This window comes from Podarcis vaucheri (genome assembly GCF_965113315.1).
Source record: "Podarcis vaucheri genome assembly, chromosome: 8".
Classification (NCBI taxonomy): domain Eukaryota; kingdom Metazoa; phylum Chordata; class Lepidosauria; order Squamata; family Lacertidae; genus Podarcis; species Podarcis vaucheri.
This window is the reverse complement of record NC_138766.1, coordinates 17,604,107-17,616,322: the sequence shown is the minus strand read 5'-3', so window position 1 is coordinate 17,616,322 and position 12,216 is coordinate 17,604,107. Positions and strand designations below refer to the sequence as shown.

The following is a 12,216-nucleotide window of genomic DNA, read 5'->3' as shown; positions in this document are numbered from 1 at the left end:
TGAAAAGAGGAAAAAGTTGAGCCTTTCCCTCCCCGATCAATACAGAAATCAAGCAGCAAGAGAGAGAAGCAGAGAGAGGGAGAGAGAAAAGGGGAAGACAGAAGGAAATGAATGGTGCCACTCATTTTTTGTTTTGGCTCCACCTATAACAGGCTTTTGGCCTCTGCCCCATCACACTGCTGACTTAAAGGTAAAAGTAAAGGGAACCCTGAGCAGTCGTGACCGACTCTGGGGTTGCGGCGCTCATCTCGCTTTACTGGCCAAGGGAGCCGGCGTACTGCTTCCAGGTCATGTGACCAGCATGACTAAGCCGCTTCTGGCAAACCAGAGCAGCACTCGGAAACACTATTTACCTTCCTGCCACAGTGGTACCTATTTATCTACTTGCACTGACGTGCTTTCGAACTGCTAGGTTGGCAGGAGAAGGGACCGAGCAACGGTAGCTCACCCCGTCGTGGGGATTCGAACCGCTGACCTTCTGATCAGCAAGTCCTAGGCTCTGTGGTTTAACCCACAGCACCACCCGTATCCCTGATCCGGCTCAACCATTGATGCAGCTCAACCATTAGGTGCGGTGAGACCATTGCTTCAGGCAGCAGAAGCCCCTGAGGCAGCAGCAGCATCGGAGTACACAAGATTTAATTTGATTTTTGGGTGAGATCTCACTGGTGGCAGGCCGGGCAGTGCAAGGGGTGGCAACAGTGGTGGCAGCGGAAAACAGGACACATCTGCCCTAGATGTGTGGTCCTGACAGATTAATCCCAAAGGTATGTGGAACCTGACATAAAAAGGAAGGCTCCCATCTCTGCTCTAGTGTGACCGAAAAACAGAACTCATGGCAATGGTCTAGCTTGGTTTTGAAAGATTCCTATTGACTTCTGTGAGAAAGACTTAATGGTCTGCAAGCTAGAACGCAGTCAAATGGGAGAAAAGTTATGTCCTTCACAGTGGAGGAATTCAACTTAGTATACATTTAAATGTCCACTTACTTAATTCATACATGAACCAAAATACAGTCCTCCTTCAAAATTCACCCGTCTACTGATGTGGTAATGCTGTGTTCTAACCATGTGGTAGGTTTTAAAATGCACATACTAGGATAAGTGTGCATAGAAATGCATATATGAGTATTTTTAAAAAATACAAAAATGCATTACGTCGGGGAAATCTGCTTTGCAAAAATGTGTGCATTGAGAAGAAAATCCATGGAGAATTACATGAAGATGATGTATAGATGGTACACAACACCAGGCAGTTAGGGAAAATGTACAAAACTAGTTCAAATATATGTTGGAAGTGTAAGGAAAAGGAAGGGACATTTTATCATATGTGGTGGGATTGTAATGTAATTTTAAAATGTTGGGAAATGATATACAGTGAATTGAAGAAAATGTTCCATTTCACATTTGTTAAAAAAAAACCCGAGGCATTTTTGTTGGGGATTGTAGGGAAAGACCTGCCAAAAAAGCGGAAAAAAAATCTTCATGTATGCGACAACGGCCGCGAGAGTTCTGATAGCACACGGATGGAAGACTGAAGAAACCCCAACTACAGAATCATGGCAAGAAAAATTGATGGACTATGCAGAACTGGCAAAACTGACATATAAGCTTCGGGACAAGGATAACTGTGACTTTAAGGATGAATGGGAACCTTTCACAAAGTATTTGAAGACGCAACAAAGTGAACTGGACTCCTTGGCAGGTTTTGAATAAACATCCACAAACTTTTTATTGATAATAATCAGCTAAATAGTTTGAGGATCTATACAACTTCGAAACATGCAGAAAACAGGAGTCTCAAAGAAACCAAAGACTGGAACTGAGGAAAGTCGGGGGGGAGGGAGGAAAACTGGGAGGGGGGGACAAGGATGATATGTTTTTTGATAATATGTCTTGTTTTAATTTTGAATAAAAAAAATTTAGAGAGAGAGAGAGAAGAAAATCCACGATAAATGCTGAAGAATTTTCATGAAAGCTTAAAAAAATTGCACAAACTGATGTGGGGAATTGATGTTGAGACTGGAAAAATGGGAAACCAAGAGAAACTGCAATTGACATATCCCTCCACCTGAGTGCATCCCATTTAGCAGAATGGTTGCCCTTTGCTCCTATGAATAAAAACACTGCATCGGGGGACAGTGTTGCGGGAGGAGCAAAGCATATTCCTCTCCCCTGACAGAGGGTGGCCTAGCCTCTACTGATAGAGACAGAGATGCAGTGTATCTTTGTGCACAGAGAGCATAGAGCTCAGCTCTGCTGCTAGCAGTTGAGCTAACAATGGTTGTGCCGAGAGAGATATCCTAGCTGCGGGCACCACTTAAGTTTGACAGGCCAGGTCTTGTAGCGTATTTCTCGCCAACTTAAGGGTTAAGCAAGCTGCAGTATATGGTCTTGAATTCGGGGCTGCGAATCTGGCTACAATTCCCTGAGACAGAGTAGGAAAAGATGGCTACCTTGAGCACATATAAAGGAGCTGGTTTCCCTAGCAACTGTGTTCAATGAACAAAAGTGTGGTTGACAGGTTAGCATACATATTGCTTCTGAAGAACTTAAGAGAGCAGATTTCCACACAGACCAAAATGCTATCGCAAGGTATTGAACAGGCAAGAAACCTTGTTTCTTTGTTTAAAAATAATGAAACCATAGCGGGCATGAACATGATTAACTGTATCATGTTTTATATATGAACATGATTAACTGTATCTGTTTTATACTGTTTTATATTCATGTCCTGCAAACTGCCATTTACACAGAGAATGAGATGGGTGCTTAACACCAGAACAACTGCACAAATACATTCATTCATAACAGCTTCTCAAAGATAACATAACCAGGGTTGCTGGGCTCCTATCAGGCTTACTGCTGTGTTTGCTCTGAGCTTCTGCCCTATAGAAAGAAATCCTCTTGAATTCAAGTCTTAAGAACACAAGGTCATTAAAAAGCCTCCTGGATCACGCCAAAGGCTCCTCGAGTCCAACATCTTGTCCAACCAGATGCCTATGGGAAACTTCATAGCATGGTAAAGGTAAAAAAGGTAAAGGGCCCCTGGATGGTTAAATCCAGTCAAAGGAGACTATGGGGTTGTGGCACTTATCTCGCTTACAATACAGAAATGAGTTTTGTATTATTGGTTTTTCCCTTAAGGAAGCATTTAAACATCACATACGTTTACACTTTCAAACTGAAATGTTAGGTAAAAGGTAAAGGTAAAGGAATTTGGACGGTTAAGTCCAGTCAAAGGCAACTATGGGGTGTGGCGCATAGCTGTCAACTTTCAGATTTGAAAATAAGGGATCAGGAGCCTCACCTGTCCTGGAGACAGTCTACGGGATATCTAACAATCCGGGATAGCAGCGGGAAGCAGCGGGAAATGGCGCTGGAATAAGGGAATTTCCCACCCAAAAAAGGGAAGGTTGACAGCTATGGTGTGGTGCTCATCTCGCTTTCACACAGAGGGAGCCGGCGTTTATCCACAGACAGCTTTTCGGATCATGTGGCCAACATGCGGCCGCTTCTGGTGCAATGGAACACTGTGATGGAAACCAGAGTGTACAGAAACACTGTTTACCTTCCTGCCACAGCGGTACCTATTTATCTAATTGCGCTGGCGTGCTTTCGAACTGCTAGGTTGGCAGGAGCTGGGACCGAGCAACAGGAGCTCACCCCGTTGCAGGAATTTGAACTGCCGACCTTCCGGTCGGTAAGTCCAAGAGGCTCAGTGGTTTAGAACACAGCGCCACCCGCGTCTCCAAAGCATGACCTGAGTGCAACAACACACTCCCCACTTCTGAGTCCTCTTAGCTGACATTCAGAAGTGGAGTATTATAGTGGAGGAAACATCATTCTGAAGCAAAACTAAGGCTCATTATGACATTACAGGAAAGATATGGTTCCAAATTTTTCCCACCAATTGTTGTCATAGTGTGCATTGTCATGTGTGACTTCTGACGGAAAATGCACAGGAAGCCTGCACACAAGGGCTATGATTTCCCAGATCTCCCATGCACACATATTTACATATGCTTTCAGGCAAGTGCCCTTCATCAATTATACACCTGCAATGTGAGGATATGAGAGATGATTGATCTCAGGTCACCTAGTAATTTTCATAGCTGAAGGAAGATTTGAATTCAGATCTTCTGGGTCTAATCCCAGCACTCTGTCCACACTATCTCTCATAGTGGGTACCTTATGGATATATAAGAATTCAAGTGTTTCCAAAGTATATTGCTGTATTACTCGGCTAAACAATGCAGTTAGTGAAAGCAAAGGTAAAATCTTAACTATGAGCTGACAATCATTTGAATGGGCCTAAACAGATCACAAACTGATTCCCTGCTGTACGGTTTTGACTGCTACGTTTATACTAGGTTCATCAGTGCAATATACCATTCCCATTCAATAAATGGAGGTGTTCATTATGGGTTTCTGTTTTTCTTAAGGCTACATGGGCATGAGTTGAGCTTTTTTGGAGAAAGTTGTTGAGCTTTCACTGATTCTCCCCGGATATTAATTCTGGCATTGGAATCCAGGACTTGTCCAGGAAAATCCAGATGTATGGCAACCCTAGTGGTACTTCAAAGTTCCACAGGTGTTTGGAGTTGTGTTGCATAGCTGTTATGGGTGCTATCCAATATAATACTTGTGCAAACATATTCCACCTTGTAGTAACAACAAGACTGGGATGCATATGTGCATGTGGGCATGCATAAATCATTTCCCCAGGAAATCATTTCCTCATGCTGAGAGCTGGGGGAAAGAAAAGCAACGTGCTCAAAACACTACCTTAAGGAAATTGTCTGGTGACAATGGGTGAGTAATAAAAGTAAAGGTAAAGGGACCCCTGACCATTAGGTCCAGTCGTGACCGACTCTGGGGTTGCGGCGCTCATCTCACTTTATTGGCCGAGGGAGCCAGTGTACAGCTTCCGGGTCATGTGGCCAGCATGACTAAGCCGCTTCTGGTGAACCAGAGCAGTGCACGGAAACGCCGTTTACCTTCCCGCTGGAGCAGTACCTATTTATCTACTTGCACTTTGACGTGCTTTCAGACTGCTAGGTTGGCAGGAGCTGGAATCGAGCAACAGGAGCTCACCCCATCCTGGGGAATCAAACTGCCGACCTTCTGATCAGCAAGCCCTAGGCTCAGTGGTTTAGACCACAGCGCCACCCGCATCTCTGTTTATACATCACAATAAATATGCAGCTATTACTCACCCAGTGGGACGCGGGTGGCGCTGTGGGTTAAACCACAGAGCCTAGGGCTTACCGATCAGAAGTTCAGCGGTTCGAATCCCCGCAACGGGGTGAGCTCCTGTTGCTCGGTCCCTGCTCCTGCCAACCTAGCAGTTCGAAAGCACGTCAAAGTGCAAGTAGATAAATAGGTACCGCTCCGGTGGGAAGGTAAATGGCATTTCTGTGTGTTGCTCTGGTTTCTCCAGAAGCAGCTTAGTCATGCTGGCCACATGACCCAGAAAAACTGTCTGCGGACAAACGCCGGCTCCCTCAGCCAGTAAAGCGAGATGAGCACCACAACCCCAGAGTCGTTCGTGACTGGACTTAACTGTCAGGGGTCCTTTACCTTTTTATAAACAGAGACTAACTTGGTACCAGAGACAGCTCCCCTCTCAGCTGATAAGCAAGCCCTCTCCACAGTAGTAGATAACTTAATGAACAGATATGTGTATGAAGATACCTGAAGGAAGGTAAGACAAATATGCAGGCATTCTGAAGGCGTTTTCAGGCTGGAGTTGAAAAAAGTATTAGCCTGTGCTGTAACATGATGTAGAAGCACAACTTTATATATGGCTCCCTTGAGTACATTAGTCTAGAGATATTAATAATGCAGCCTACGAGTTCCACCTGCATCACACACTACTTTGCTGACCGTGTAATTTGATGCATGAATCAGTATTTCATTGTTTTTGGCTTCACCATGGAAAGCAGCTGAAAAATAATGTTTAAGTGCAAAATGCAAAAACTGTAAGAGCCCATAGAATAATATAATTTATAATGGACTTCCGGAGGCGGCGCGAACGGCAATGGCGGTCTCCTTCGCGCTGTGAAGGGTCAACATTAGAAATAGTCTTGCGAGTTCTGCAAGATGTAGCAGTAAGAAGCTTACTCACACTTCTTTTCATATCCCCCCCCAGCTCTATACTAAATGTGCAAGATAGACAAACAGACAGACATGGGGGAAAGTCTTTTGGGGAGGTTGAAGCTTGCCTTAGATTGGTGGGGAGGTGGAGGTGGAGATGGAGTTTATTACACTCTTTTCCTAAACACATTTTCTCTGATGTGAATCATAGAATTGTTTTTTTTAAAAAAATATTTAATCATTTTTTCAATACAAACAACAACCACGAAAGACACATACAACAAAAACCATAATAACACTAATAACACAATTTGACAATTCAGATTTGAATACACTGTTATACCTATGACTACACCTTTTTAACAATATTTCCCCACCTCTCTCTCCTCCCCCTACTTCCTACCACTATCCGCCTTATCGCTTAAATATTCCTTCCAGATTTCTTCATATTTATCCATTCTTAATTTGCGTTGACATGCAATTCGTTCGTATGTAGCTAATCTGTCCATATTATCAATCCATGTGCTCAATGGAATCTTTTTGTGGCTCTTCCAATTCATCAAAACAAGTTTTTTTTTCCTTCTAATATAGCACGGTACATCCATATCCCCCCCCCGCTTGTAATCTCCCACATTTCCAGAATATAATTTAGAATTCAATTCAATTCCCCTAAGTAACAATTTCTTTTTATTACTCTTGCTATGAATATCCTCACCTCACACCAAAATGATCTTATCATTGGGTACCATAGAATTGTTGGGTTTGAAGGGCTCCATTGAGTCATCTAGCCAACTCTCTGCAATGCAGTAATCTCAGCTAGTTATCAGTTGGTCTGCTTAGGGTTGCAGTCTTCTTTAAATTCCTTTTTTATAATTCAGTTATTTTTTGGAAGAAAAGTGCATTCCCTTCACATACTGCTCCCTGAGGCAAAAGGACAAGTTGGCATCTCTCCCCGATTCCACATACAGAAGCTGACTTATTTGGTTCTTACTTCAGCACTGGGGACAGCTTCCTCTACTTCTTCATTCTGCCTAATGGTAGGATTGGCCCTGTTTCTTCAAGCGATCACAGCAGCTCAGAAATGGAGACTGAGCAGGGGTGTTTCTTGGACTCTAGCTCCAGTCAGCCCCACACAACATGGCCAATGGTCAGGAATTGTGGAGTTTGGATTTGATATCCCACTTTATCACTACCCAAAGGAGTCTCAAAGCAGTTAACATTCTCCTTTCCCTTCCTCCCCCACAACAAACACTCTGTGAGGTGAGTGGGGCTGAGAGACTTCAGAGAAATGTGACTAGCCCAAGGTCACCCAGCAGCTGCATGTGGAGGAGCGGAGACGCGAGCCCAGTTCACCAGATTACAAGTCTGCTGCTCTTAACCACTACACCACACTGGCTCTTCAGGTTCCCCACCCCTGAAACAGAGTGAGCTACTTGTCAGTTGTTCCTCTTCACCTCTCTCTGGTGCCACCTACATGAATCTGAAATGACCAACGCCTCCTGGTCCATCCTCAAAGAATCAACAACTAGAGACATGTGTTGCTCCATTAAAAAGCCCTAATATATGACCCTCTGTTTTTAATTCCATTGGCATTAAGTGTTAAAACTTATCCTGAGCTATTGCACCTCAGGCTACAGCTATGGGTTTGACGTTGAATGTTCCTCTATAAAAAAAATACAATTCCTTGCAGCTAGAAAAATCATGTGACAAAGAGAAGGTTAATCCAAGCCATTTAATACAACCTGTTCATTTTCTACATATAGAGAAGCTTTCCATGATATAGCATTTGAATACACAACTGCCAATCTACAGACCAAAGTAGTTCGATCCAGGAAAATCTTTGAACACTTGGTTCTTCTGCAATATATAAACTAGATATTTTTTGCCCCCGCTTCCCCTCTTAGTGAAGGCATCACATAAAGTGTATGCCAAGTTCCCCATTGCATTGTTTCTGGATTCCTCTCTTCCTACCTCATAGTTCCCCATAATGGCAATTGAAGAGGCTCATAACTACTCATCCCGGTTTTCTCTTTTTGCCAGATGATATATCAAGAGAGATTGTTCTATTTTTGGTGCTGGGCATGTTCAGTAAATAGACCCATAGGGACTAGCTGTAGGAAGAAGCAGACAAGCAGTCTACAGTAATGGATATTATGTTTGCTAACTATATACGTACAAAGCTCAAGTACCGTAAAATTGGGGGAAACAAATTGCTTCTCACCACACTACATATAAATTCTACATTGACCTAAAAGTAACTGGAGACATGAGTAAAGATGCAAAATAAATTGCAATGCAAAGCTTGTCAATGCCACCATGCCAACCAGCAGAGACCAGTTCAGCATGGAAAGTTCCATGAGTATTAGTGGAAATTACAAATGAAAATGATGCTTTCCTTTTTGAAGAAGGTGGCTTTAGGGCCACTGCTAAATACCCTTCCTTGAATTGAATGGATTATCCTAACTATAATTAAAAAATATCCGAATAATTTAATGTAAACAGGACTGCAAGTGACTCTAATGACACACAGAGAGAGGCCAGCAGTGGTCTCCAGTTGTCATTGGATAATCTGCTCAGATGTTAAGAGAGAGCAGTTAGGGCATAGTTGTCAACTTTCAGATTTGAAAATAAGGGATCAGCAGCCTCACCTGTCCTGGGGACAGTCTACAGGATATCTAACAATCTGGGATAGCAGCAGGAAGCAGCAGGAAATGGCGCTGGAATAAGGGAATTTCCTGCAAAAAGGGGGAAGGTTGACAGCTATGAGTTAGGGCAGGAGAGCCATTGGAAGTAATAGGCAGCAAGACCAAGGGATCAGAGAGTGTTCAAGAAGGGGGGTTGGAAATCAGAGCGGACTTATCCAGAGAAATCTGGAGTACAGGAGATGGCCAGAGAGGCGAAGGTGAAATTAGAAAGAGGAGAGGAACCTAAAGCCAAGAGCTGGAAGCCTCCAGAGTTCTGAAACGTTGACATATAAATCTTAAGTACACCACTAAATATTTGGATTCAGGAATCTAATTTTCAGAGTGGAACACACTATTCCTGTCCCCGTGTCCTGAAAAGACAGGATAAATGCGACAAAGGCATATTTGCTTGCAACATGTGGGTTTTTCTCAAATGAAGGTTTCTTTTCTACACAAATGACTTTGATCAAGACAACTGTGCATGTAATCCTCATTGCACAAAAATGTAAGGCAATGAATATATTAATTTGTTTCCCTTTAAGATTCCTTCACTTTTTTGGGTTGGGGGGGAGGGGATAGTCCTAATGTTTCATTCATCTTTCATTAGCCTATCTATATAGCTGCTATATTGTAAAGAATTGATTGTGTGGAGAGGTGTTCTTTCCCTCACATATAGGAAATGCAGTTTCTCCACTTTTACCGAATAAAATTCCACTGTGAATATTCATTAAATACAGACCGCCTCTGTGTTCAAACATATAACCAATGTCTTTCCCCACTCTGCTTCTTCTTTGTTTGCCAGCCGAACCTGAGTTGTAAAGCAGTGTCTAAATCATATAGCGGGGAGAAAATGGTTGCCTTGGTAGCAAGGCTGAACCAATCGGCTGCACAACCTCCCCTGAGACAATCTAATTTGTGCAGCCGATAGAGGCTAGAACAGGTGGGTAAATTAGTGTGTGCTAGACAGGCGAGAAATATGGTACATGTGTATCAGGAGCTCTCTAATAGTTACCTTGGACACTTTGTCAAAAATATAGCTTGTTGCCCTTAATAATTTTTCAGGGATGTGGCTTGAGAAAGAACATTAGCACAGCTCTGGAAATCTTGTGGGGGTTTTCCCCCTTCTATACTGGCAACAAAACAGAAGTGGAAACCCTGCTCTCATTTTAGACAGGTCCTGTTTTCTCTGCTCTCATTCACGAGCAGTCATTTCCCATCAGAAATGTAATCTGGAGCACCTAGTTTTCCCCCTTCTCCAGAACAAATCAAAGCCCTTTCCTCACTGTTCTCCTAAAAAGGAAAGTTCTAGCCACAAGGGAACAGATTTTTGGGGTTGTTATGGACTGGTGTTGTTAGTATTATTAATAATAATAAATGAATTTTAATTTGTACCCCACCTTCCCCGGCCAGGGAGTTTGTAGGTGCCAGACTCCGCTAAATTCCTGGGTTGAGTAGGTTTCAGAATTTAATCAAGGTTTGGGGGGACTTCTAAACCCTGGACCCAGCTTCCCATGTTCAGGAGATCACCTGGGAGATGAGCCATGAAGAAAACAAAGGAAATGTGATGAGCCATTAAGAGAACAATGGGAAGGTACTGGTCTGTTAAGAAAGCAAAAGCTCTGCGTCAAACATCAAATGGGTGAGGCCTTTCCTCAATTCAGAGTTAGAAAACGAAGGCCAGAGCTTAGTTTTAGGGTTGGAGGAAAAAAGGTTGCAGGCCGGTGCTGGCATACCCTCAAAATTGTAGAGAGCATTGTTATTGCCTCACATTAATTGTCAACAAGGCTACCATTTTGGGAGGATTGAAAGAGATTGAACTGATACTCAAAGGGCTAAAGTAGACCCCCCCCAAAAAAAAAAACACACCCGGTATTGGAAACCATTTTGAAAGGTTTGGGAGAAATTATACCAAACAACCACTTCACTCTTTGAATCAATACACTTACATCCAAAGGATTAGAATGAAACCTTCAGCTGGAGTGGATTGTCCCACCTACTGCTTAATTTCTTTCATCTTCTTTGAAGCCAGAGCTATCCAATGCTCATCGCTGTTGGAAGCAAGCTGATAGGCTAGACAATATGCCTGGCCCAGCATGGCAATCGCCATATGCCCATGGAAGGGAAATATGAAACCTTGCAACACACAGTGCAGTCTTGTGCATGTTTACTTAGCAAACCTCACTGAGCTCAATGGGACTTGTGAAAATACATGTGTGTAAGATTTTGACCCCAACTTGGTTTGAAGTGACCATAGACCACTTGGTGCCAGTTCCTCTATGTTTGCCAACATAAAGTGCAAGGAGGAAATATTGCATATAAGCTCTGCAATAATCCAAAGATAGAGGGCTGTGAAACAAAGATGTGTGCACACCGGGGAGAATTCAAAATGTCACAAACCATATAATAGCCATTTAACCATATGGTTAGCAGCTGCAGGCAACTTTAGCTGAATCTCACTCACTAGGTTGCATTCAGTGCCACTCCTACTCAGAGTAGACACAATGAAAATAATGTTGTTGTTGTTGTTTAGTCATGTCCGACTCTTTGTGACCCCATGGACCAGAGCACACCAGGCACTCCTGTCTTCACTGAAAATAATATACAGTGGTACCTCAGGTTACATACGCTTCAGGTTACAGACTCCGCTAACCCAGAAATAGTGCTTCAGGTTAAGAACTTTGCTTCAGGATGAGAACAGAAATTGTGCTCCGGCAGCGCGGCAGCAGCAGGAGGCCCCTTTAGCTAAAGTGGTGCTTCAGGTTAAGAAAAATTTCAGGTTAAGAACAGACCTCTGGAACGAATTAAGTACTTAACCCGAGGTACCACTGTACCTGACTAAATTAGGTCCAGTCATCTGAGAAGAACTAGCACTGAAGACAACCTATTATACCTGAAAACAAATTTTAAAAATCCAATCCAGCAGCAGCGTTATAAAGCCATGAGCTCAGCAGACTGAATTTGTTTTGAGAAAGGGAGAAGGAAGGCACTTTGTAGGAAAGCAGAAGGTTAGAGTATTAATTGAACAGTACCTTTCCATAACTGCAAGGCAAATTGCCATCACGAGCAAATTCATAATGGTCATTTCTGGCTGTTCTCGCAGCGCTGATTTAGAACTCCCAGCTGAGAAAGCAGCTGTGCAAAGCAAGTTACTGGTGAGCGCGGCAGGAGGTCCTGTATTCTAATGCTGCTCAACAAAATTGATGCTTTCTTTCCGCTGTCATTAACCATGCCCGCAATATGGAGGGCTCTCTTCAGTCGGCTGCACAAAGCAGAGGCTGGTTTGGGCTTTGGAAAGTCTAGAGCTGCATCCTGTTTATGTATTTGTTCATTTATTTATGTGCAACAAAACTAGGAGGAGATTTTTTGGGGAACGGCACATCTTCGTAAAGGGGAGTGGTTAAGAAGGATGCGTGCATATGCTCATTTGTGAGCAT

At 43.1% G+C, this 12,216-nt stretch overlaps 1 long non-coding RNA gene across 1 annotated transcript in view; it reads right to left on the bottom strand.

Moving 5' to 3' along the window:
- The window catches only part of LOC309539003, a 90,795-nt gene extending 79,907 nt beyond the window's left edge, over nt 1–10,888 (bottom strand). The window contains exons 1-2 of the long non-coding RNA XR_014222596.1: nt 10,780–10,888; nt 8,747–8,833 (exon numbers count right to left, since the gene is read on the bottom strand). This is a non-coding gene — a long non-coding RNA (uncharacterized lncRNA). The remainder of the gene's footprint in view (nt 1–8,746; nt 8,834–10,779) is intronic.
- Between the last annotated feature and the right edge of the window lie 1,328 nt (nt 10,889–12,216).